At 43.4% G+C, this 26,724-nt stretch overlaps 1 protein-coding gene across 3 annotated transcripts in view; it reads left to right on the top strand.

Annotated features, from left to right (window-relative positions):
• Cap2 (cyclase associated actin cytoskeleton regulatory protein 2) overlaps positions 1-26,724 on the top strand; it is a 142,150-nt gene that overhangs the window by 27,390 nt on the left and 88,036 nt on the right. The window contains exon 1 of one of the 3 annotated variants that reach the window (XM_076939092.1): positions 24,299-24,302. The exons of the other annotated variants lie outside the window; for them this stretch is intronic. The gene's annotated coding sequence lies outside the window, so the exon portion shown is untranslated. Of the gene's footprint in view, positions 1-24,298; positions 24,303-26,724 lie in introns of those variants that run through there. 3 annotated transcript variants of the gene reach the window in all.

The raw sequence follows: 26,724 nt of genomic DNA, 5'->3' as shown, positions 1-26,724 counted from the left end.
CAGAGCAAAAGGCTGCTGGGGAGGTGGAAGTAGCCTGAAACTAGAACTGGATAGGACCTGCTAGTCACTGCAGGAGACTTGATTGTATACTTGCTGTGTCAGGAAGCTAAGAGGGCACCAAACAGAGGGATTAGAGTCAATTTACTTCACTATTAAAAAAAAAAAAAAAAAAAAAAAAGATCCCCCAACAGAGTTGACTCTGGCACCAGGCACCAGACGCCATTCTTCCTCAGGGTCAGACTGAGGCTATTAGCAAACACCTGTTAGGATGCAAATATCATCAGAAAACCCCAGAACATAGAAAGTGTTGGCTTGGGCGTGGTGTTCTGTTGGCAGGCACCCGTTAGAGAAAACGGCTTGGCAGGTACAGGAACACTGACAACAGCGTAAACATAAGATCTCCCAACTGAGCACGCACCCAGAAGCAATGAGGACAGACTTTCAAAGTGGAATTAGTACTCCCAAGTTCAGAACAGCATGAGTCTCAGCAGCCAAGAGGAGAAGCAACTGAAGGGTCTGTGGACAGATGAATGCATCAAGGAAATGTGTTGTCTGACACGGTGCTAAGGAAAATAAATCCGGCACGGCAAGGGGTGCATTGTGTGAGTACTCCTAGGTGATGCATCCAAAGAGGCAAAATTTGTAGAAACCAAGAATAGAGGTCACCAGAGGCAGGAATGGGAGGCAATGAGAAGTCTTCTAGTATCTGTGAACCTAAGTTCTATGACAAAGAAACCCAAAAATCTCACGGTGGCGTGAGTGTAGCAGCACCGAAAGTATACTTAAAGATGGTTAAGATGGTAATGTGCTTTTGCTGGTACATTAGTGTGTGTGTGTGTGTGTGTGTGTGTGTGTGTGTGTGTGTGTGTGTGTATGTTTGTGAGTCTGTGGCTACACATGACGCTGTGTGTGCATGCATGCATGTAGGAGTCAACCCCAGATGTCTTTCTTCAGGTGAAATCCACCGTGTGTGTGAAACAGGGTCCCACACCAGGGCCTGATACTGACTGAGTGGAACCCAGAGATCATCCTGTCTAGCACCTCACTAGCAGTGGGATTACAACTGGATACCATGGCTGGCTTTTTACATTGGTGCCAGGGATCAAACATTCCCTTAGTGAGGCCAACCCTTTCCTAGCTGAGCTATCTCCATAGCCCTTTTTCTTCCTGTGTTTTTAAGTCATCATGAAAAGTACGTGTCTCATTGTGACATTTCCATACCTCTGCATCACTATACTGTGTTCTAATTTGTCCCCCTTGCTTTCTGTCCTCTTCCATAACCCCTGTCCTCTCTGGTTGGCTCCCTTCCTCTGACTGTCCCTACTTTCTTCTTTCGGGTCACAAATATTCCATTGCCCTCTCTTCTCAATCTTAATATCTCTTCTATTCTTCATAATCCTCTTTCTAGATTCATGGCCTACACCCAGACAGACACACACACACACACACACACACACACACACACACACACAAAGAGAGAGAGAAAGAGAGAGATGCAAATTTTTTATGTCTTATCTTCTCATAACTTCTTTTCAGTTACAACCTGGGAGAGAGGAAAAAGTATAGAATCTGGGAATTTCTGGATTGGAATAGATCTTTAAGGATGTGTGCCCTGGTCTGCTAACCACAGACAGATTTATACGCCAGCAGTTACTCATTATTTACATCCTGGAAAAGACAGTTTCAGCAAAGGTTTACAGAAAATCAGATGCTTGAATAACGTTGTTTGCGGTTAGGAAAAATAATTGGAAAGGTTTCCATCTTTTCTCCGTCTCTGTTGATATCGTATTCAACACTCTGCAGTGGTCTTGCAGAGAGTCTAGTGACTCTCCGTCCCAGCAGATCCAAGACTGTAATTAAATAAGTGGTCAGCCAGTCACATCACAGGGTACTTGTGCCAGTGATATCCTCCACTGTTATTAAATACTTCTCATGAAATACTCACTGACCCTTTTAGTTCTGGTTGTCTTTGTCTCTCTGAACGTTCACATACAGCAAACTAGTGTTGAATTTCTAATATTTACCACACACAATCTACCTGAAAGCTAAATACATAAAGGAGCGGAACCCCAATATGCAGACGAAATTCTTACATAATGCTGTCACAGTGATTCAAGATCTGTGACCTTCAGTTGATGTTGACAGTATGTGTCTAGGGTAGGACAGTACATCAGAACTCTGGCTACTAACATCTCACAAAACCCTAGATAGAAGCTCTAACCAGAGAACAATGAGGCTTAGAAATTAGTACCAGAGCTTACAGTTTTGTTTGTTTGTTTGTTTTGTTTTTTCAAAGATGTACACCCTTGTGAAGAGTGAGCCTTCTATTTGCATAATAAAGAGTTCCTTTACATTCCTTTTAGAATAAAGAGAGGTGTAGGTGTATTTGGATTTAAAAGAAATGCTTTTCCCTCCTCACTTATAAACAGCTTATAAACAGTGCGCTCTAATGAAAATATGTTCTCAAATAAGGACAGAGTGCTTTACCAGTGTCGTGCTTATTTTAACAAAAGGAAAGGCTGAAAGGGAACAAAAGAGGTGGGGGTGTGGATGGGCTGGAGAGGAGATGGGAGTCCAAGGAGGAAAGAAAAAGAGGAAGGGAGAAAGCAAGGGGGGGGGGGGAAAAGGAGGAAGGGGAAAGATGAGAAAATATAGGGAAAGAGAGAAACAGAGAGCAATAAAAGAGATAGAGGCTTGCCATCTGAAAATGCAGGCCCCGGCTCTGTAACACAAAGAAAAGCACAGGCATCCAGAGCCCATCTGCCTGTCGCTTTAATAAAGTGAACAAGCAGTTTAGGTCTGTGCCCTCCCAGAGCCCTGTGTCATTGGAGTTAAGCCTGCAGCTGCCACCTCTGTCGCAAGCCAAAAAGGGGGGTGAGGGAAGGGTGTCGAACTTTGTTCCAAGAACACACCTGTTGCCTAGAAAAAGAAACCCCCACATACCTGCTTGTACAGTACGGAAACCTGAGAAGGATATACCACAGGCATCACGTTCACCCCCACCCCCCAGCTTAACAGCTATTTCACAGATATTAAGAATGAGTTGGCACAGGCAGGCCTATGATTGAACTTCTGTGTCCTTGCACTGGCTGCGGGGCGGGCTGTAATTTACCGAACACTCAATAGTCTATTGACAGAATGGACCACAAAAGGGGAACGGGAGATTAATGTTGACAATTAGGCCATACTGCTGAGCCCAGGAACAGAACAGGTTTAGAAAAGATTAGATCTGGCTAAGCCCCCTTGTAGGCAACAGAAACCAGAGGGCCTATTTACTCTCCAACCGAAGAACAGTGGCACAGCCTGTGCCTCCTTTAGAAGAATAAACAATGAGTGATTTTACAATAGATCTTTAGGGTAAACATGGCGGTTGCCCTGAAAGGAAAGGGCTGTCTATAAACGGGAGCCCCCAAATATCACCAGCAAGGTCTTGGAAGCCACGGCCCATTAACAGTGGACTGGTGTGATACATGCTGTGTTGTGCTGTTTTTCTTAATGAAAAGCTAGAGACCTGGCTCAGTTGGTAGAGTGTTTGCCCAGCCAGCACTCAGACTTGATTTTCTGCCCAGCACCATATAAATAAACCTAATGTGGTTATACATGCCTACAGTCAGTCCCCAGCACTTTGGAGCTGGAGGCCGGGGGCTCTACACAGGGGGCAGAGGTGGGTGCTTGAGGCCAGCATGGACTACGTGAGACCTTGTCTCATGAAGCAAACAACCCCCCCCCCCAGAATCAATGACGTCATTATCCCCAGTTCATGGAGCTAGTCACAGGCCAGTTGCTGAGTGACTTGACAGTCACAAAGCAGCTGCCAATGGCAGCTGGAAATCCTGAGTCCTTCCTAAACATTTCCTGGGGTGTGGGTTGTTCATTTCCTTTTCTTGATTAAAACAGATTTAAAAGAAAAGGCTCCTATTAATTGTCTCTTAAGAGAATCACAATTTAAAGAAGAAGACAATAAAATTAGAACTAGGCACACATACGATGCGGACACACTCTGAGATATGTCTTTGTCTTCCCTGACCTCTTAACAGATAGGCATTCTTAGACAATTAGTAGACACCCTCACTTGTTGGTTGTTGGGGATGGAGCTTTGAGACAGTGTCATGTGGCCCAGGTTGGCCTCAAATTTGCTTTGTGGTTGATCCTGACCTTGAACATCTGTGCATCCTACCTCCACCTCCCAAGTGCTGGGATTACAGGTACCTACCCACAAGACCTCAGTTTTGATGTCTCTCATGACTTCACCACACGCTGAGAGTCCCAGCCTTAATTCAACTCTACAGCGGTTGGCTCATTTCAAGCCATGCTGAGTAGTGGCAAATGACAGAGTGGCCTCCCTCACCCTCTTCTTCAGCCATGTTGGTCTTCCAGTTAACTTCTGGTTTTCCCAGTTTTCCTGCCGCTTGTTGTAATTAACTGAAACACTTGCCTTTAGTAAGGTTACTACACACAGAGTATTTTAGCAATCATAAATCAGTTTGTCCAAATGGTAAATATCAAAACATAATCTGATCAGGAATTCTGACTCTGGGGTTCCTACAATCTGGTAACCCAGCCTCTCTGTCCTTACTGTTGCTAACGACAACCCTATTCTGTATCATTCCAGTTATATCTTCTTATATCCCTCCCTCCCTTGTGGTCTGTCTCTTTTCCTTTCTCTCTTCCTCTCTTCCTTTGCTCTCCTTCCCTCCATCCCTTTTTGACGTTTTCTCTTTTCCCTCCTCTTTTCCATCCTTCTTCTCTCCCTTGTTCTCTGAGTTTCTTTTCTTTCTCCCTCCCTCCTTTCATTTCCTTTTTTCTCCTGCCCGTACATGTCTCTCTCCCCCTCTCCCTCTCTCCTCCTTCTCCCTTTCCCTTTCTCTCCTTCCTCTCTCCTTCTCCCTTTCTTTCTCTCCCCTTCTTTCTCTCTCCCACTCTTTCTCTCTCTCTGCCTCTGTCTCTCTCTCCCTCCCTTTTTCTTTCTCCCTGTCTCTCTCTGTTCCTCTCCCCCTCTCTCTTTCTCTTCCTCCCTTCCCTCCTTCCCCTTGTCTGTCTATTTTCTGTAGAGAAGACTCTCTACCCTAGTGAAAATAAGTAACATGGGATGGGTTAAAGGACAGCAGAGACTGAGTGTCACAGCTGGGAATCCTAACACACACACCCGTGCCCATCTGTCACCTTAGTTGGTGCCTGCTTTGACTTTTTGGGCAGCTGTGGCTCCCACCACCTTTCTCTTCATGAGAAACAAGGTGGGAAACTACAAGGAGGGCCCAGGGTGAAGGAAGGGCAGAAGTCCTCCTACCTTATGGCTTTTATGCATCACCTCAGAGCTGTGATGGCTGAGAGAAATGAAGACCTCAGGGTTCCCCCGGGATCCTCACTTCATCTCTGTCACAGAGTCCAGTCCAGCCCAGTCGTTACTATGCTGCTGGTTCCCAAGGTGCAGAGTTCAGGCACACGCATACACTTGCCCTTTATTATTTCTTCCCAAGAAAAAAAATTTTATACATATATATATATGTATAAATATATATAAATATATATAAATATATATGTACAAATATATATGTGTGTGTATATGTATACATATATATATATATGTATATGGAGAGAGAAATACATATATATGTAATATATTATATATATTGAGAGAGAGAGAGAGAGAAAGAGAGAGAGAGAGAGAGACTTTTTAATTGTTCGGCGAGGACCTACTTGGCCATGCAACCCATGTTTGGTTGAGTTGCTAGTCTTAGGTAGTGTGGTGGCTAATTTTCATTGTCACATGGGCTGGACATAGAATCACCATAAGGACACATAATTTGCATTATCTCTGAGGGAGTTTCTAGAAAAGTTTACTTGGGGAGTAAAGACCTCCCCTCCCTGATCTAAGCAGTACCATCCCAGACGGTAGGTCCCTACACTAGACTGAACTTTAAAAAGGTTAGCTTAGTACCAACCTTAACCCACCCAACCCCCACACCTCCTGACTGTGTAGACACAGTGTGAGCAGCCACCTCACACACCCGCCACCATGGCTCCCTGCCCTGATGGGCTGCATCCTCTGAAACTGCGAGATGAAACCAGTCCTTCCTTCCTGACGTTGTTCTTGGCAAAAGTTTCATCACAACAGGGGACAAAAGTAACAAATACAGTTGGCAAATGTTTCATTTAAGTAAGTTTTTAGACGAATTCTGCCCATGTCTTGTTGATTGTGGGAGTTTTAGATTACACCTAGAGTCCAGGGGATGACCAATAAAAAACTGGACTTAGACCCAAAGCATCTTGGAAGTGCCACCAGGCACCCTAACCACCAGGATCGCTTTGTCTGCCTATGAGAAATCAGCTGCCACCAGATATCCTGCTGGAATAACAAATCAGGTCCTGGTTAAGAAAAGATGAACTGTTTTACCTTTGAGGTACACACAATAGGTTGCAATATGACATTTTACATGTGCACATATTGCTGTGTTTATAAAAACGAAAAAGATGCCAAGGATGTGTTCTGTAGAGGTACGATATAGTGCGGGGAAAGGGGGTGTCTCTGCCTCAGCATGGGCCCACAGAGGCACCCTCTTCCCCCTGAGGTACCAGCCACACGATGATATAGTACAGAATAGAGTTTATTTAAGGCATGGGGAGGGGAGTTGAAGGGGTAGTAGAGACAGAGGAAGAGAGAGACCGAGACAGAGAGAGAAGAGGAGTAGAGACCAGCCATGAACACGTGGAGAAGTTCAAGGGGAATGGGGAGAGGAGGGGCAGAGGGAGAAGAGGGTAAGAGAGTAAGAGAGCAAGAGAGAGGGGAGAAGGCAAGCAGATCCTTTTATAGTGGTTCAGGCATACCTGGCTGTTGCCAGGTAACTGTGGGGCGGAGCCTAGAAGAAATGCTAACACATAGTGTCTTTTCATCATATTCATCCCAGTCTCTCTCGTCTTCCCACTCCTACTGATTCCATTTCTTCTCAACTAGTGTCCCCCCTTCTTCCCTCCTTTCCCCTCTCTCTTTGGTGATAGTTAATTTAATTAGCATTGTTTTCAGGAGCGTGGGTGATGGGGTTTTTGCTAAACTATCCCCTAAGTGCTTTTCTTCTTTATTTTTAGTAATTGAGTTTAATTTAGCTTTATGAATAAATAATGTATGTATTATTCAGTCAGCAAAAGCTTCTGTGTGGGATGGGGCCGTGAGATGATGGGGCAGTGAGTAAAAGCATTTGCAGACAAGCTTAATGACATGAGTTCAATCCCCACAGAGTGGAAAGAACTGACTCTTGAAGGTCCACTGAGCTCCACATGTGTGCAACACACACACACACACACACACACACACACACACTAAAGAAATAAATAAACATTAATTAATATAGTTAAAGGAAAAGCTATGTGTTAAGGTATGCACCTCTTTTCTTGCCCATCCCAGTTCCACCCTGCTATGGTCTGAGTGCATCTCCTAAAAGTTCCTGTAAAGGAAACTAAAGTCCTCCATGTTGGGGGATATATTCCATGGCAGATGTTTGAACAGAGGGGACAGAGCTCTGGCGAATGGATCAAGGCTTTGTCCCCTGTTGGAGTTGCAGTTGAGAAGTGGGCTGTGATAACATTGAATGTCCTTTGCCTCTTCTGTGTCACCCGCCTGCCCTTGTGATCTCCAACACCAGCTGAAGCAACAGGAAGTATTTGCAGAGAGGGTCTAGTCCAGTGGGAAGGAGTGTCCCATCTGGGGGTGGAAGCATCCAGGTACCAGAGCACACACAGAAATGAGAAGACACTTTGTGGGACAGCTCTCTCTTTCTGCCATATCGGTTCAGGGGCCATCAGGTTTGTAAAGACATCAAGTCATCTCTCCAGCCCTAGTTTTAATGCAGTTTTCTTTCCCAGAACCTTTAACACAGTAGTAACAGGATGTTGATAATGGTGTATCTTTTTAATGACATGTGTTAATTGTACATAGTAATGTATTTGTAAGGTATTTTATTCACTTGTAGAATATGCTTTGACCTCGTTCACCCCGTCACTCCCCTTTCTCCCACTTCCTGTTAATCCCCCTTCTCCAATTTTGCTTCTACTTTCATGACATGTGTATAAACGATTTTATCTTATATAATGATCTAAGATCCACAAACAAGAGAAAATGCACAATATTTGCCTTCCTGATTTTGACTTATTTTGCTTTAGTAGGAGCTCCAGTTACATTTATTTTCCCGCCAATAGCGTAATTCCATGCTTCTGATGGTGGAATGAAGTCTTACTGTGTGTATAATACCATGTCTTCTTATCCTTTCATCTGCTGATGAGGACCTAGGCCAGTTCCATCTTGGCGCTTGCGACTCATCCTGAGATAAACACTGGCTCCCAAGTATCTCTGTGGTGGGTTGCTTTAGAGACGCTTGCATATGCAGGTGTGGGTTAGCTGCATTGTACAGGGCTCTACTTTTAATGTTCTGAGAAACCTCCATACTGATTTCTACAATGGCTGGAATAGACTGGTTTCCATTCCCACAGCCTCTCTCCCGCAATATAAAAATATCTTCTCCCTTCACTTCCTGTCCGGCCGCTGTTGCTGTTTGCTCTCTTAACAATATGGCTTTTCCAAAAAGTCTGTGTGCGTAAAGAGCCTGTGTGTGCATTTGTGATGCACGCTTATGATCTTTAATGCTGGATGTTGAGTCTGAGTAGGGGCTCATGTGTGTTTGGTAAGCCCTCACCTCCGGATAATCACGTTTCAACATCTTTTCTACTTGTTTATTTATAGGGGGTGGGTGCAGGCCATAGCAGAGTAGGCTTTTTCCTTCCACCACATGAGTTCCAGGGATCGAGTTCAGGCCATTAGTCTTAGCAGCAGACCCATTTGCCCAATGAGCCATCTCGCCAAACCCCAGTATAATCATTCTTAATGTCCAAATCCATGCCTTCTCTGTCCAAACAACAACAGTACTAAATCGTGTCAAAGGCTGGCTTGAGCATCCCTGGATGGAGACAAGCCGTGTAACATGATGGTTGATAGTTAGATAGCCCCTAATTCTGAGCCAGTCTTATATTTCAGAGGACTAATTTTACTGCATTACCTTTAAAATGCTTAACAGAGGGATATAGGAAGCTTTATGAATCATAAGAGAGCTACTTTGTTTTATCAGATATGCAGTCTGGGCTTCCACATTGTATCCAACATGAAGATTACAGCCAAGTGGGGCTGTAGAACTTGGAAGGCTAAGGCAGGAAGTTCAAGAATTCTGCCGGGAAGTGGTGGCGCACGCCTTTAATCCCAGCACTTTGGAGGCAGAGGCTGGTGGATTTCTGAGTTTGAGGCCAGCCTGGTCTACAGAGTGAGTTCCAGGACAGCCAGGGCTATACAGAGAAACCCTGTCTCAAAACCATCACCAACACCCCCCAAAAAAGAATTCAAAACAGGCTTGGGCTATATAGCCAGACCTTGGGAAGGGACTGAAAAGACTGTAGCCTTTGAAGCTTTTATCATTACCATATTACTAAATACCAAAGTCATTTTAACTCCTTTCTTTATGTTTAGGGTAGTTCTTTATGATAGGGCATACCATTTATTCTTACATTAAATCTCCTATTCAAATTAAAAAATGATATTTTTTAGCATTAAGATGTAGCCTGCAGATTTGAACTGTGTCATTTTCTCTTGGTTGTTGTTTGTTTGTTTGTTTGTGGCTGGGTTTCTCTGTGTAGCCCTGGCTGTCCTGGAATTCTCTGTTTAGACCAGGCTGGCCTTGAACTCAGAGTTCCACCTGCCTCTGCCTTTGCCTCCCAAATTCTGGGATTAAATCGTGAGCAACCACTGCCTGGCAAACTGTCACTTTTGAATGAGATATGTTCAAATTAACTTTAAAATAGCAATTGCATTTTTTTCTATTTTACGTGTTAACCAAATTTTCAGCTTTCAAATTAAAAAGTCATAATAATGTGTAGGGACTGTGATGAGCCATGTTTCTTCTACTCCATTCATAACCCTTTTGGCCTATTTTAGTAAACCATGTTGGGAGAGGAAGAGGCTCCACAATGAAATCAGCCCTGCAGGCAGGACTGCTTTTAGTAGGGGATTGTTTGGGGGCAATTGAATTCTTTGGTTGAGTAAACCAAGCAAAGCTGAGTCCTCACCAGAACTGCAGAATCTGAGGGAAAATCTGCTCTCTACAGAGCTAGTAATCCAGTAGGTGGAAAGTCACACTGGTGGGGGGAGTCCAAGTTCCCCCCACTTCCACATTGGCCGTGTGCTTCTTTCTCAGCCGGTTGGGGAATAGGGTGAGGAGCTTAGATCAGGTTCTGAAGTCTCTGCCGCTTTGGATCCTCATGTAATGACGGATGCCCCTAGAAATCCGATGAGAAAGTTATGGTCCTGGCTCTCCCAATCGTCTTTGAGTTCATTGGCTTAAGCGAAATGAGCAGCCAGCATATACAAGGATGTATTCGGACCAGGTCCAGGCGTTGGGTGTGTGTGTGTGTGTGTGTGTGTGTGTGTGTGTGTGTGTGTGACAGAGAGACAGAGAGACAGACAGGGAGAGACTTGATACCTCTTCAGCTGCACCTGGGAAAAAAGTAGACGAAGGAGTCTTGAATAAATGGAATCACTGTAAAAGAACAGTATGTCCGAACACTTCAGTCCAGGTCAGAAGTTTATCACAGCACTATTTGCAATGGTTGACTCATGGAAGCAACATAGGTGTGCAACAACAAAGGAATAGACAAGAAAATGTAGTGGATGGAAACAGAGATGGGTGGGGTGGATTTATTAGTGCCATAAAGAAGAAGAAAGTTATTGGCAAGAAAATGGATGCAGCTATAAACATAATTGATAAATCAAGGAAGTTTCGTGATTTTCTTGAGAAATGTGTTTTCTCACATTTGTGGTTCCTAGTTTTATGGAGATACATAAAATCATGTATGCATATGTGTAGAAGCTGAACTGTCAGGCTGAATAAAGGAACTAGTGGGAGAGGGAGGGGCAGCACAGGGGCACAGGAGGGAGAGGTGTACTGAGAACATACACAGCATATAGTGTACATTAGAAGCAGATGTCCTTATTTATACAGTGAGTATGCACAACGAATTTTTAACATCTTTATAAAAAGAAAGTCTTGCAGTTTGTTGGTTTGTTTTGAGACAGGGTTTCTCTGTGAGCCTTGGCTGCCCTGGAACTAGCTCTGTAGACCAGGCTGGCCTCGAACTCACAAGGATCCATCCAGCTGCCTCTGCCTCCTGAGTGTTGGGATCAAAGGTGTATGCTACCACTGCCTAGTCAATTTTTTTTTCCTGGAATTTTCTTCTCAAACATATACTCTCCCTTGATTATTTTCTATCAGAAGTTAAGTCACACTGCCAATGCCACAAAGTAAGTGTCCCCTCCCTTACGGTCCCCTTTATGTCCTGTCCTCCTTTCTTCTCTTTCCCATCTTTCTATAATGCCAGTAATTGGAACATTTGCTTTGTTTATTTGTTTGTTTGTTTGTTTGTTTTGTTCATTTTGGTTTGGGTTCTTTTGTTTTTGAAGCCAGGTCTCATGAATCCTAACTTAGCCTGAAACTCAGTTAATAGCTGAGGAATGCCTTGAACTTCTTCATTCTTTAACCTTGAATGTTTTAACCTCCTGCCTCTGCCTCCTGAGTGCTGGGATGGCCGGTGTCTGCCCCTGCCTGGTTTATTGAGTGCAGGGGGTTGTGTATGCTTTGTGTATGCTGGGCAAACACTGTACCAAGTTCTGCCAAGCCAGATCCCCTGTTCTTTTCTACCTGGATTTCAGAATGATACAATCACTGGAGGGTGTTATGGTGTCCTCACTCTGTCCTAAAGTGGTGAGTTCTTCATATTCTAATTTTATTTAGATAACCTTGTTAGGTCAGCATAAAATACACACACTGTTCTCAAAAACTTCCTCATAATGGTACATACAATCCTCATACATACATCCTCATAATTTGGTACATACAAGTAACACAGTATCTGTCAAATACATGGGTGCCTGGTCCGTGAGTCTCTCTGACTCTAAGAGAAGTATCTACCAATCTGTCACTGTGCACTCAGCAATGACAAACTTTGCCTCTAATCTTGACTATACTTTTCCCTTTTTAGTTGTAATTAAATAGGTTAGCAAAAATTGGATCATTTTTAAACCTGACAATTCACATGTGTATCCATAAATGTGTTTTATATATAAATATTTTTTAACATGTTATAAGTCAAATCCTTTTTTTTTTATATTTTATTTACATTTCAGATACCATCCCCTTTCCCCATTTCCCCTCCCTAGAAAACCCCTATCCCATGCCCCCTTTTCCTTTTTGCTTTTATACATTTTTTTAAATGTTAATTAAAGGCTTTATAAGTTTGGTGATGCTCAATCAGAAGTGTAACCCAATACCCAACCCAGATATATCAACTATCTTTGACTGGTGGAGACAAATACCTTAGTAATTGAACACAATGTTCAATTACTCTCACATGTTTCATGTGTTTCTCTCTCCTGTGTGTTTCATGGATAAATGAGTTCCCTTTCACTAAACTCTTTGAGGATGGGCCTTACTCTGTAACGCATGCTGGCCTTAAACTCATGACAAATCTCCTGCTTTGACCCTCTAAGTGCTGAGAGTCCAGATCTGAGCCATTAGGCCTCTTGACTAATATTTAAATTTTAACTGCTTTAGTTAGAGATTGTTCAGGCCCACTTGCTGAATGCTAGGGGCTATTGAAAGATTCATGAAACAAGCAGTTTTCCTACCAACCTCTCAGTATCCAGAAATGTGGCCACAATAAATGATTAATAAGAGTTTGCCAAACAATAACATAAAAATTAATATCTAGGTAAATGAATCAAGTTATTGATATGTAATTTAATCAGTGGATAATTTGATGATTTGAATTAAGCCAAGTCCAGACTAGCAGTCAAAAATAAATGACCAAGGCCAGATTTTTTGTTTGTTTGTTTGTTTTGTTTTGTTTTGTTTTTTTTCGAGACACGGTTTCTCTGTGTAGTCCTGGCTGTCCTGGAACTTTGTTGACCAGGCTGGCCTCGAACTCAGAAATCCACCTGCCTCTGCCTCCCAAGTGCTGGGATTAAAGGCGTGCGCCACCACCATCCGGCAAGGCCAGATTTTTTTAAGCCATAAATTAGCAATGAAGTATTTAAAAAGAGAGTTAGATTTTTGTATCTCTGTAGAGGTTTAACACACACACACACACACACACACACATACGTACACACACACTGAATTTATCAACACTCTGACAATCCTTTAGCTAGTTCCCTCTGTCTCTTTGCTCCTGTTTCTGTTTTGTGGCTGTAGATAGGGAATGATTGAAAAACTCGCTCTTAGGCAGCTTGAGAAAGCAAGACAAGAATTCTAAGGAAGAAGTGAGTCCACCGGTTTCCTGCCAGTTTTGGGAGGTAATCACTGCCAATACAACCAGCTGAGCTCAGTAGGAGACAAGAGACTTCTGTGACCCTGACTTTAAGTATTTCCAACTGAAGGTCAGAGCTAAGAAAAGAAAGCAAATTTTGTTTGGTTTCTCTGTTTGGGCTGGAGTTTGGCATGATAATCACACACACACACACACACACACATACACACATACACACATACACACACACACACACACACACACAATCAGTGTTCAAAAGCATAGCTATTAGACAAAAGCAAACTCTGGAGCCTGGAAGCATATGTAACAAAATCAAAGTTTTAGCTAGAAATTTCCTGTATATTTCCAATAATCAAATCTCCCTGGTTTCATGAGATCATCGTTGCATGTATTTCTAGAATTGTAAACATCTAGGAGAGAATGAAAAACCCAGTAGATCCAAATACAGATGTCTTAGTCGACTCAGGAGTCATTTGCCCCACCCCTCATGGAAACCACAGATGGTGTGCCAGGCCACAGACAGGGCTACCCTGTAAGCATTGTACAGATGGCACCGAGCTTGTTTGCTAGGTACAGGAGCTGGAAGATGCTGAAGACTTTTACAGCAACCGAATGGGGTGTAAGTGTCCTGGATTCAGTAATTGGAAAAAAAAAAAAACTGAGATTTTGATTTGTCTGGTCTCCTTAAGTTTTATTTTTTCTGATGAGATGTTTTAAGTTTTGCAAATGCTCCTCCTGACAGGTGATTAAAGGGAAGAACCGAATTTTCCAATAGCACTTGGATATGACAAAATGCTAGTAAGGAAGGAATCCCTCCCACCGTGTTGTCAGTTAAACGACAATAACATTGAATGAAAAACGGCTATTTGTTATGAATGCTGATACCCAGGGCATTATTCGCTTAATTAGAGAAAGGCGAAGAAATGGGGGTTTCTGTGGAGCGTCTGCCGCTGAATGCAAGCCTGAACACTCTCCAGCTTTCACTACCAAAATGGACTCTCCCTTCCCTTTGTGTGAGGGCAGAGTCACCACCTTTGATGCCAGGCAACCATTGTAAGGGGAATCTTGGAACTCCCGAGTGGGGCAAAAAGGACAAGGAATGAGATTTTCTGTGGACAACAGAGTGGGATTAAAGAGAGTGTGGGTAGGAGGTGATTTATGCTTGAAGAAAGATTTACCTCGTTAAAAATAAAGTCCAGGAGGAAAGACTCCGGACTACCAACAGTGAGCATCTTTTGGAGGTAGGATTCCCAAAATCCTTTGGTTTCTGAATGTCCACGTGTTTGTACATTTTATAGCAAACCTTCCTGACTGTGATCAGAAGAGGAAAAAAGGACTAGTTAGTTTTAAAACTGGATTCTGAAGTCAGTGTACCACTTGAGAGGCTATTTCCTAAGGACAACAATACAAAGTTACTAAGGACAGCAATACAAAGTAAAGAGAAACCTTACTTTGTTCCCTCACCCAGCACACATTGCTGGGCTGCATATTGCCCTGCACCTGGGTGTCTGTAGAACTGGTCAGCTGTCTTTATATCTTTATGGCAAACGACTTTTCTTTTTCCTTTCTTTCTCTTTTCCTCCAATATCAGTTTATTTTTTTCTCTTATTCAACTTTAAAATTTTTTATTTATTTCTATTTCACGTGCATTGGTGTTTTTGCCTGCATGTTGTTTATCTGTAAGATGGTATAGGATTCCCGAGAACTGGAGTTACAAACAGCTGTAGTCTGCCAGGTAGGTACTAGGAATGGACAGCTGTGAGCTGCCATGTGGTTGGTGGGAATCGAAGCCCCTCCTCTGAAAGAACAGCCAGTGCTCTTAGCCTCTGAGCCATCTCTCCAGCCCCACAAGGGGCTTTTCACAGTCAAGTAGATATGGTGAGATCTGAAGTTTGATGCTGGTGGACCTGGTTGGTGAGTGAATAGTATCAGGTGCCTACCTACATGTTCTAGCCACTGGAGATCACCTTTATCTCCGTGTCTTGCATTTGCTTTTCTGTGTTAGTAAGACAGGTGATTGTAGAGGGATCTAGCTTTTGTTGAGGCCTGACGTGTGTCTGGACACTGTGCATTTCTATTAACAAACATTATTTAATATGATCCTTGGGAGGAAGGACCCCCCTAAGGATGGTGGCTTTTGAGATAAAGCAAGGACTCTCAGGAGGGTGGGTAACCTGCTGAGGCCATGCATCTCAGGCCTGTGTGATTCTGATTCATGGTTTTCTATCCACATTTTTTTTTCTGCTAAGCTATTCTGTCATAATAAAGGCCCTCTCCCTTCCCTGTAAGCAACCACAGGCTTAATCCTTCATAACCTATTTGCTATTTAGGCACATCCACAAAATGGCAGAGAAGAATATAACTTAAGGAGGGCTAGGCAAGTGGCTCCTTTGGTCGAAGGCTCATCTTGCAGGCATGAGTTTGATCCCCCACCTCCCCCCCCACACACACACATATAAAAAGCCAAGTATAGGGACAGGCACTTGTAATCCTAGAGCTGGGGAAGTAGAGACAGGCAGGTCCCTGAGGCTTGCTGGCCAGCCAGCCAGGCCTAATCAGAGTCCTGGGTCATAGTGAGAGCCCTTGTCTCAAAATACAAATTGGACAGAGCCTGAGAAATGACACCTGAAGATGACCTTTGGTTTCTACATGTACACACATATGGCATGTGCACCTGCATAAACATTCAGGTATGCACACACAGAGAGAAAAAGAGACAGACAGACACAGACAGACAGACGGACAGATGGACAGACAGACAGACAATATGGTTTAAACAACACAAAGTGAAAGGATAATGTTTAGAGCTATAGGGCTTTTGAGACTGAGTGTTTTATTAGCCCTGACTTTCCTTTGTGGTCTTAAAGTAACCTAGCATCTCTTACTTGTATGGATCCAAGAGCCTTCAGCCATGAAACCGTTGGTAACTTCCTATGTCAAAAGAATTGGTTTAAAGATGTTGATAAAGTATCTTGATTCCTTAAGTGTTAGGAAAACAAGGGAGAGAATTTGAAGAGGGGCCAAACTACACAACAATTGAGTTTGAAAATGATGTCAATTTTGGAGTGTGGTTCTGTTTGGAACACAAACTGGTAACAATATTCCTGCCTGTCAGAAAAGCAAATGGTTTGAAACACAATGGTGTTTTCTTTCTTTTGCTGTTCCCAGGCCCCAAGGAACACTCACTGATTTTAACTCTTTGCTGGTTTTGTTTCTGTTGCCCTTTCAGACTTTTCTGTATCTGACATTCTCATAACCTGCTTATTCAACATAGGCCATATGTTCCAAACCTCTTTTCATGTCAGAACATGGAGAGGTGTCATATACACATGTCACTACATATCTATACTATCATTTGCTATGTATAACATTATAATATTTTGTTGCATGGTTTTGCCGCCAGTGATTTGAAGAGTCACAGTCATGTATAGGCACATCAATGTGTGAGTAAGAACCCAGTGCCCTAACGAGGTTGAGACATGTGAACCAGGCCTAAGATATGACGTAAGGGACAGGGACCCTCTTAAATTACACACCCTTAGCTCCTTGCCAACCCCTCTGTGGCCCTGTGCTTTTGTGACATCTGACCGAATTGCAGTGAGTAACTGTTCACAAAGGTGACTTTACAGTTGTACACTTGTCATCTCAAGGACCATTCCTGTCACTGGAAATAATAAGTCAATGCCAAGTGCTCCCTTCCACGGTAGCCAGATTTTCCCCACCTCCCACACATTGTTGTAACAGACCCGTGCTGTCACATGACTCAAAGTGCATTGGGCTGTTTGGTGATAATTAGGCATCAGGAAAATAAACAGTTTAGGGAAACAATGCATGATTTGAATGCACATTAATATTCATGGTGTTGGATGCTTAAAAATATGTTGCAGGATCACCGCTAAACAGTGAGGAAAATGAGAAACTACTTATGTAAATCACACCTCTGCAAAAGAAAGCCGTTTATCAGAGCTACCTTTGATCTATTCCATGTACCAGGAAGTCTGTTTAAATTGCCCCTTTGGGGTTGGATGGGATTATATTTGGGGTGAGGCTGGCAGGATATTGAGGTCACCCAGGCTGAGACCAGAAATGCAGCCGAGCTATGTAAGAAAAGATGCTAGGCATGAATACAGAGAAAGACATATAGAATCATTCCCCGGGTTGATCTGAACAATTTCAGTGAGCTAGAAGTTGCCAAGGCAACAGTCCCATTAATGAAGAATAACCCACATGTATTATCAGTGCCTGAATGATATTTTTTTGTCCTCAATAAAATGTCCCCAGTAGTCTAACAGTGACACTTTTGCTCTATCTACTCGGCTTTCCTGTCTAGACAGCAAAACTATTTACTCCAGCTCAGTGAGTGTGCCTCCTTTCTCTGCCACTGGGAGCAGAACTGGAGGGAAGGAACTCAGCAAACTGTAAAGGCAGTAGAATATTAATTTATAGCAATCACCTAATAGGAAGTAATTGCCTTCCTTATGTATAGTTTGACAGAGGCAGAGCCTGCAAATGACTGTGACTCGGTTGTATTTGAGCAGGCTGGGTCTTTAAATTAACTCATCTTTATGATTTAATGGCTCATAGCCAAATATTTTTTAAGTAAGTGGAAAGTGTGACACTAACGCCTCGACTCCCCAGCCTATAAATGTCAGCTGCATCGTATCAAGCACATACAGGATATTTCAGAAAGGCAGCTGTGGCTGAGATATAGGTCTTTTGGAACCTCTATTGTTCTAAAGAGTTAGAGCCAGGTGGTGGTGGCACACTCCCTTAATCCCGGCACTCAGGAGGCAGAGGCAGACAGATCCCTGTGAGTTCAAGGCCAGCCTGGTCTACCGAGTGAGCTCCCGGACAGCCGGGGCTGAGTAACACACAGTGCTTCCTGATACTGAGTGCTGGGATTAAAGGCGTATGTCACAGTACTTAGCCACAAAGAACATTTTTGATTGGGAAGTTAGAAGGTCTCTATTTTATTCAGTTATATCTTTTCCTAATAACTTTTTCAACAGTGCAATTTGGGAAAACATGACAATGGATACAGGAAGAAAAGAAGCCACTTGCAGCTGGGCACTCACTGGTGGCGCACACCTTAAATCCCAGCACTTGAAAGGCAGAGGCAGGCAGATTTCTGAGGCAGATTTTTGAGGCCAGCCTGGTCTACAGAGTGAGTTCCAGGACAGCCAGGGCTACACAGAGAAACCCTGTCAAAAAAAAAAAAAAAAAAAAAAAAAAAAAAAAAAAAAAAAAAAAAAACAACAAAAAGATGCCACTTGCAATCCTAGCACCTGAAGATAGCTTGCATGAGTGTCAGAGGTTATTGGTTTCATAAGGGTGTTTTTCAAAATCTTAGAAACCATTCATTATTCTGGGCATGGTGGTGCATGCCTTTAATCCCAACATTTGAGGGTCAGGCGGGTACATCTCTATGGATTTGAGGCCAGCCTGGTCTACACAGTGAGTGCTAGGCCAGCCAGAATTTTGTTGTGAGCCCTTACTCAAAACCAAACAAACAAAACACTCCTTGGGTAATCCTGTTTTCTCCTGACAGAATCACACAGGTTAGAGGGACATAGATCAAGCAGGTAAGAGCCAATATGACTCTTGGAAGGATCTGCATCCCATGTAAGGATGCTCACAATGCTTGTAAGGAAAACTGCAAGAGAGCCCATGCGGCCTTCTGCCCTCCCCAGGGACCTGCACTCACTCACACAGACACATGTATAGACACATAATTCAAAACACAATAAATCATTTAAAAGATAGAACCACACTTTTGTGATTGCTGATTGTGTAAGAACAATTGACACACACCAAGCACTGAAGGACCCAGGCATCGGGTTAGGTGTGAAGACGTCGAAGTGGAAGTGATCACACCAGGCACACTCTTTCACTATGTCAGGTTCAGCCATCAGAAACCAATCTGGTGTCTTAAGTCTTAGCTTTTGACTTTGCCGTAAGCGACGTCCAGCACCAACAGACAGACGTGTATTTTCCTTTGTGGATGGTAATTCTGGCTCCTTTGTGCCTTTTCCTACTGGCAGTGGGACAAGAGAGATGGCTTATCGTGCGAAGTAGGCAAAAGTCCATGAGAACCAGAAGTCATAGGAAGAAACGTTCTGTACTTCTAAGTTTATTTTTTGCTACAATGTTGTAGAGGGGTCATTTAGGCATTGCCCTAGCCTCCGCCCATTCCCTGTAAGCACCTCCGACCACCCCCAGATACAGATGACAATAAGCAAAGAGAATCCAAACCTTAGGTAGTGAAGAACCTGGCTATTTTTAGCAATCCAAGTGAAAACCTCACAAGATGAACCTCCAGCATCACAGACACACCCTCTTTCTGCCAGATAACTTCCATGCCAAGTTCACCACACAGCGCGTCTCGCTCATAGTCTCCTGTCCCCCTCCCTTCCACCTATCACGAAGAGATGTTCCGTTGCCAAGAAGATGAAATCAGGATGGATGTCATCCCATAGTGTCTACGGAAAACAAAATCCAGTACGCTTTGTCCAGTTTCTAAAAAGCAGAGGGAGATATGGCTCAAGTTGGTAGATTTCTCAGCATGTCTGTAATCCTACCAGTTAGGAGGTGGGACAAGGAGGAGGACCAGATGTTTTGATGACCAGATCATCTCCCGGTGATGAGTTTGAGGTCACTCTGGGCTACACGAGACCCTGCTCCCAGCTCTAACTAAAAGAGGAGGAGGCAGACAGATTAACGTCAGTCATGGTAGCTGGAAGGACAAGAGAGACCTGTTGGGATCTCCACCAACGTTTTAGAAATCAGCACCACTGGCTGTAGCACTTAATAATTTATTCAGTTCACACCCTGCCTATGCCAGTCCATTCCTGCGTGCATCTGCTCACCCGTCAGTTCCTCAGTAACCGTCATGTGTCTGATGGTCAGTAGGATTGGGCTGGAGATTTAAAAAGGGTAGTGGGACTCCTGGAGTGGACACTTGGGAGGCTGAGAGAAGCAGCCAAGACAGCACCATGCAGGGTGTGAAGCACTCTGGGCATCTTGAAGACTGTCTCTACTCACAGGTCAGACAGGACGTGCTTCTTAGCTTACTGATATTGATATATCAGGTCCCAAAGACAATGACAGAGTCCATTTCTGCCCTGGTTTTGAGGATGGACATAACCCCACCCATTGCTCTTCACCATTAAGCTGGCTTCCAGATTTGTTTTTCTATGAACTAGTCTAAACCACAGTAAGTGGAGTTTGTGACAAGCAGGAAGTAGCCACAAGTCATCTGTTACATCCAAGTACTTGTGGCTCACTGAAGTAGGCAGGGAAATAAATAAATAAATAAATAAATAAATAAATAAATAAATTCTTGACACCTTGGGGACGTCTGTCATTGATAAAGCAGGGAAGACATGTCCACACAGTTACAAGAAAAACTAGTACCAGGCTAAGGAGAGGACAGTAGCACTGTCCAGAGACTTGACTCAGATCTGACATTTGATAACAATGTTAAGAGCTTCACTACCCTCCCTGGATCTGTGTGTGTGTGTGTGTGTGTGTGTGTGTGTGTGTGTGTGCTTGTGTGTGTTTGTGTGTGTGTGTGTGTGTGTGTCTCCATCTCTCCCTCCCTCCCTCTTTCTTACCCCTCCCCCTTCCCCTCTCTAGGAGATGGAAATGTTGTGAAAGGCAGGCTTAGAGTATATGAACATATTTCTTATATGTTCGTTTTTTAAACGATTCTTGGGCTGGGACAGAGAGCATTTGACAAGGAGTTATGGCCCTAGTATCAATGCAGGTGTGTCTATGCAAGGTGTTGGAGACAGGAAACATTCTGGGTTCTACCCAAACTCTTTATAAGAGACAAGGACCTTTGGTGTGGCTATGAGAGACTCAGTGTAGGGATGTTCTGTGCATGAGGTGAGCATGGAGAAAGGATGAAGTGGTCCCTCCTTTGCCCTTGACTTAGGCTCCCAAGCACCACACACACACACACACACACACACACACACACACCCCAACTCACATACAAACACACAAATAAAAACATTGAAAAAAGAAAGACACTCTTAGCCGAGTGTGGTTTAATCCTAACACTCAGTAGACAGAGGCAGGCGGATCTCTGTGAGCTTGAGGATAGCCTGGTCTACATAGTGAGTTCCAGGACATCCGGGGCAACACAGTGAGACCCTGTCTTAAGAAAAAGAAGGAAGGAGGGCTGGAGAGTTGGCTCAGTGGTTACGAGCACTGACTGCTCTTCCAGAGGTCCTGACTTCAATTCCCAGCAACCATGGCTCACAACCATCTGTAATGGGATCCAATGCCCTCTTCTGGTGTGTCTAAAGACAGCAACAGTGTACTCATGTAAATAAGTAAATCTTTTTTTAAAGGTATTTATTTTAAAAAAGGGGGGGGGAAGGGTTGGAGGAAGGGATTCTTGTCTCATCTTTGTTGCCTATTGTCTACTGACTCTGGGAACACCTTCATCCCTCCTCGGGAGCTGAGTGACATGAACCCCTTGCGTGGGCTAAGTACATATAGTTCCAGTGTGGATGCCCTCTGAGTTATTTTGCCAGCCCAGCTACTGATGAAAATAAAATAGATGTGCAGGAAAGAATACTTCAGGTACCATTAAAGCCTGAGGTTTTCCAGTGTGGTATCCTGAAGAGAATGGCTCCTGGGGACAGCCTGCAGATTTGTTTCAGGAACTCGGTGAGCAAGTCTGAGCACTAAGAGGAGACTTACTGACTGACTCTTATGGTGGTCTCTGGAGACAAAGAAGCACTGATTTAAGCCTTTCCCAAGGCTGGGAACACGCCCTCCCTGGTGTCTTCCATCATGAGGCTTTGTAGGCTGGAGTTCACGTTCATGACTGCAAGGCTTGCTTTCAACAAAATCATGAAACAGGTGGAATTTGTCTTTGCCTCCTACCCAAGATTTTACTTATTTGTCATCCATCTGTCAGATCCCTCTTACCTCCTCAGTGGCTAAAACGCAAGGGACATCTTCAGGGTAGGGTAGAAGAGGCTGAAGAATAGGTAGCCCTGAGAGTCAATATTTGTAATTATTTATTCCAAAAGTTGGTGGATACATTAGGGGGGCCAGTGGGATGAGAGTGACCTGCCCACAATCTTATCACAACCCTGGAAACTTATCCTGGATCAAAGAGGCCAGAAAGTCCTTTCTCTTTACTTTCTGGTCCTGGCAAAGAAGGATCTAGAAATGCCTTCAGCACAGTATCCTACTAAATACTTTTCCATCTTCCAAGTCTTGCCCCTCCCTTTCCCTGAGCTGTGCCTAGGTTTTTTGGCTATGTTCATGGGACTCTCCAGCCCGGGGCTTTTCCAGAGAAATTCTACAAAGCTCCGATGAGTACTCGAGATCAGCTGGGCTTCCCCAGGGCGCCAGCTCTCTCCCAAGAGGATTAGATGAAAATAAGTCATGTTTAGCTGGTGTCTGCTTGCCGGTCCCCAAGGCTTGCTTTCAACTGATCACAGGAATTCATTTTCCTGTACTTCTCCGTGCCACCACAGAACAAGGTCCCACTAGCCTGTCTTGAGAGCTCCAGCTGCCAAAGTGTGCATGAGTATAGAGTTCAAATAAGATTTCCAGCCTTGGTCTTAGCAGAATGGCCCGTACCCTCTCTGCACATGCATACTCACAGACAGACAGATATACATGTTCCCCCTGCTCAAATATCACAGAGCCTGTCTCCTTTAAAGGGCCCTCAAGGGCTCCCAGTGCCCCTCACAAATATAACAGGCAAAGTCAGCAAAAACCTTTAAACTGATGCTGGTTTGTCATTCCTCCAAACTCCCTATAGTTGGCTTTTTTCTTTCAAAATGTGTTCAACAGCCTGAGTAAGCCAAATGCTCCCCTTTCCAGACTCAGCAGGTTCAGAAAAATTGCTGTATGGTGGAGGGAACTCATAGAACTTTCTAGAAGGAAGAATCAAATGGGTCAGAACATCTCAAATTTGTCAATATGTGTAGACTGATGGAGTTTCATTTGATGAATCTGCATTTGAGTTTGCTAACCATGCCCAGAGTTCCAGGGAGCTGAGAGAAGGACCTCAGATCCCCAGGAAGGCATTTTCCATGTAAGTCAAAGGAAGTATCTGAAACAGAAACTCACCCCAACCTCAGCCCTTATTGTGGAGTAAAAGGCCCTTTGCAGGAAGGGAGTAATTAATGAAATTACCCATCTTCCCTAGTAAGACCTGCCAGTAAAGTGCTTCATTAGTAGCAGGCTAGTCATCCTCGTTACTAGGGACAAGGCTAATGGCAGTGTTCATTGTGGGATGACTACAGAAAGTATCGTTAATGCCACCTCTGAGCTGCCATATCAACTGTCTGAAGTCAGGCCTTCCTGAATCACTGTTCCCATGGCAACTGGAAGTCAGTATACTGTTCATCATAGATGGGAATGGTACCTCTGTGTTAGCCTTGCTGAGACAAGTGCAAGTATTTTATTTCTCTCCAAACCGAGGAAGGTTGCATTTGGTAATCCTTTTGGGAAATGTGGTCGTTAGACAACAGAGGTCCTTCTGAAGCACTTGGAATATGTTTTGAAAAGCATCTCAATTCAAAGCTTCGGATTCGTGAGTCATAATGGCTTCAAGGCTGGTGAAATTTTAATACTCTACTCTTTGGTGAGAGAGATCTGACAGAGGGTTTTTTTTAATCACTTAGTCTCAGCAATGAGCTGGACCAGGACAAAGAGAAGGAACATTTGGTGAACTTCAAAATAGCTTTAAGAAAATACGGTTTCATTGAACATTCACAAAACGTGGTCTGTTGTGTTAACAATGGGTCGGACTTGTGATTTTTGGAGTGGCCTATGAATATTAATTTTAATTCAAACATTTTCTTAGTGTAAGAAAATCCTTAGATGAGAGTAGTTGTGAAAGAAAAAAAAACTGAAGGTGTTTGTAAAAATTATCAGAGGTCAAAATAATGGCTAGAGTAACAGAGACTCACCAGTTTGGGTTAACATACTTACCTTTCTAGCTTAAAAGAACCAAGTATTACACTGGAGTGAAATTAACCTAGTCTTCCTATTTCTAGTCTAGCAATATGTTTTTCAAAATGTTTGAAATCCATCCCCTCCTTATATATCAAAAAGTCAAATCCAGTTCAGCAGAGATAGAAACTGCCCTAAACAGACAGGAAGCTAACAGGAAATTAGAGACAAAATTAATTTTTAAAAAAGAAGAATATTAATATTAGTATTGACTCAAGACCACATAAAACTGAATGGCTCTTTTCAGGGAAGTTTCCTTCAGGCAAAGCATTCTTCTGTTCCACAAATGGGCAAAAGGCCAGAAGGAATGAGGGAGACATAAAAACCTTGCAAATGGAAGGGCACTCTCAAGTGGGAGACACTAAACATATGTAGGGAATAGAGTGGTGAGTGGATAGGAATTCTACTCGCTATTTAATTTCATTCTGAATTTAAAGTTACTCAAAAACATAAAATCCAAGGCCAGGCATGGCAATACTCACCCATCATCCCAACCTTTAGGAAGAGAGGGCTGCTGCAAGTTTAAGGCTATCCTGGGCTATAGGGAGTTCCAAACCATGCTGTTGCAGTATGAGACCCTGTTAATAAAATCATCCCTCTATAATAACCAAATCAAAAAGTCCACAATCTAAAACAATGTCAGTAACTAACAAGTAAACAGTTTGAGCCCTTTTTTTCATTCCTTAAAGACTTGTCTAAGAGTAAATAAAATCAGGGAAGGATAATATGAAATGAAAGAAAGTCATAGGCTGCTTCACTCTGTGGCTTTAAAAGCTCCGTATCTTACTCATGTCTGCTCTGAAGAAATTCAGGCTCTAAAACCTAAGGGGACAGCTCCATATGTATGGTATATGTTCCAAGTAGATGGACTGCATCTCGATCTAGATTATGGACCAAATTCCCAGGACAAGCAGTGCCCCAAACTTCTAACAACTATAACTAGCTCCATTGCGCATCTCCTTCCCACGGCCCCTAGCCATTACTCGTGCATTATTATTCTCACAGCTGTGACCAAAAATCTGATGAAGAAGCAACTTAAGGAAGCAGGACTTCTTTTGGCCAGCAGTTTGAGGATGTAGCAGCAGGAACAGGAGGAATAGGAGGCTGCTTGCTCACATCTCTGCAGATTAGGAAGCCAAGCTTCAGCCGACTATAGCCTCAGAGCCCACCCTACAAAGAACCACTTCTTCTGGCAAGTCTCCACCTCACAAAACAGCACCAACATCTGGGAATCATGTGTTCTAAACCATAACACACCAGGCCCTACAAGAAGAGGTAGCGATTAAAGCATTCTGCTTTCAAACTGTGGCTCAGAAAGGGAAACACTGATCTCCAGTGTGGCTGCAAGAGACTATTGGAGTCAGACATTCATGTTTTATGGGAAAAAATTAAGTATCAGTGTACACCAAAAAGAAATGAGCAAGATCAAAAGACTCAGCATGGTGGCTGCAGACGGTGTCAGAACAAAACACAGTGTGCAAAGTAGGGGGTGCAGGCTAATGCTTTGTGTTAATGTCGATTGCAGTAAACACATAAAATTAAACAGGAGAAAGGTTTGATCAGGCCTCAATCAGTTGACTTCATTGCTGTTGGTCCCAAGACAAGATAGTTGAAGGGCAGGAGTGTCTGATAGAATCAGAGCTGTAAGAGATTGAGGTACCAGAATCCTCTTCAAGGACACCAGTAACCTAAAAGCCTCCAATCAAGTCCCACTTCTTATGCAATATCCCCTCAAGCTAGGAAACCAGTCCTTTCCACATGGGCAGAGGGGAGGCAGCCCACATCGAGATCCAAACTTGAAGAAAATAAATTTAGGGCACAGACATAAATGTCTCATGGTGTCTTGATCAAAGATAACATACACTGAAACATTAACAGGGATATTGTGGTGGTGCAAATATGCTTGGCCCATGGGAAGTGGAACTATTAGGAGTTATGGCTGTGCTAGAGGAAGGGTAGCTTTGTTAGAGGAAGAGTGACATGGTGGAGGAGGGCTTTGAGGTCTCATTTGTGTGTGCATGTGTACTGTGCATGTGCTGTGTGTGTGTGTGTGTGTGTGTGTGTGTGTGTGTGTGTGTGTGTGTGTGCATGTCTGTGTATGCTTAACTCAGGCCACTGTGATCAAGACCCTCCCCTGGCTGCCTGCAGAAGACAGTCTCCTCCTGGCTGCCTTCAAATCAAGATCCAGAACTGTCAGCTCTTTTAGCCCCACATCTGCCTGCATGTTGCCATGATTCCTGCCATGATGATAATCAACTGAACCTAGCCAGCCCCAGTTAAATGTTTTCCTTTATAAGAGTTGCCTTGGTCATGGTGTCTCTTCACAGCAATAAAGCCTTAACTGAGACAGATATCAGATAAATTTTGGAGAACTTTTAA

This window comes from Arvicanthis niloticus, chromosome 8 (assembly GCF_011762505.2).
Source record: "Arvicanthis niloticus isolate mArvNil1 chromosome 8, mArvNil1.pat.X, whole genome shotgun sequence".
Classification (NCBI taxonomy): Eukaryota; Metazoa; Chordata; class Mammalia; order Rodentia; family Muridae; genus Arvicanthis; species Arvicanthis niloticus.
Note: the sequence above shows the minus strand (reverse complement) of the source record. Positions and strands in the feature narration are given on the sequence as shown.